Below are 715 nucleotides of genomic sequence, written 5' to 3' on the forward strand. Positions count from 1 at the left end.
TGCCCTGGCCTGGTCTCTATTTCCGCGTAAGAACTCAGCCTCAGCCAATTCTCAGCCTCTTGTAGGCTGGGCAAATAGGCACAGTAGGAGAACTTGGATTGAGTCCTGACTGTGCTACTTACTTTGGGCAAGTCACCTAACCTGTTTTGGTTTCCTCATCTGTAAAATAGGCTCATTTGTAGTTATTTACATGTTGTTTCTCCCATTGGAATGTAATCTTAGAGGCAAGAATGATGTTTTTGCCTTGCTTTGTGTTTCCAACACTTAGCACAGTGCCTGGCACACAATAGGTTCTTAATAAATGTTTATTGACTGACTGGTTGCATAGGAGTAGATGAGCTCAAGGTCTCTTCTGGCCATAGGTGCTGAGATCCTAGCCTTGCTGGGCCTAAACCTAGTCCTGTTGGATATCGGAACCGCTGAGGCTCTGTACGTGGTTCCATACCTGTCACACCTTCAACAGAACCCTCTATCCCCTCCAGCCCCCTCCTGCAGGCTCAGGTGCCAGGAGACCTTTGTATGTCCTCCCTTCCTGGGCCAAGCACTCAGGGCCTTCTACCCCTTTCCTGGGGAGGGGGACAGGGGCATTTCCCAGCCAGCCAGCCCACAGCCTCACCTGTAAGGAGACCTGCCAGGGCCAGGAGCCAGGGAAGGCATCTTCACCATTCACAATCCTGGCCAGGCCAGTCAGGACTGGTTCAATAGCTGGGACGCT

At 51.5% G+C, this 715-nt stretch overlaps 1 pseudogene; it reads right to left on the reverse strand.

Annotated features, from left to right (window-relative positions):
• The window catches only part of LOC114028922, a 4592-nt pseudogene that overhangs the window by 3634 nt on the left and 243 nt on the right, over nucleotides 1–715 (reverse strand).

This window comes from Vombatus ursinus, unplaced genomic scaffold (assembly GCF_900497805.2).
Source record: "Vombatus ursinus unplaced genomic scaffold, bare-nosed wombat genome assembly UNPS02014900.1, whole genome shotgun sequence".
Lineage (NCBI taxonomy): Eukaryota > Metazoa > Chordata > Mammalia > Diprotodontia > Vombatidae > Vombatus > Vombatus ursinus.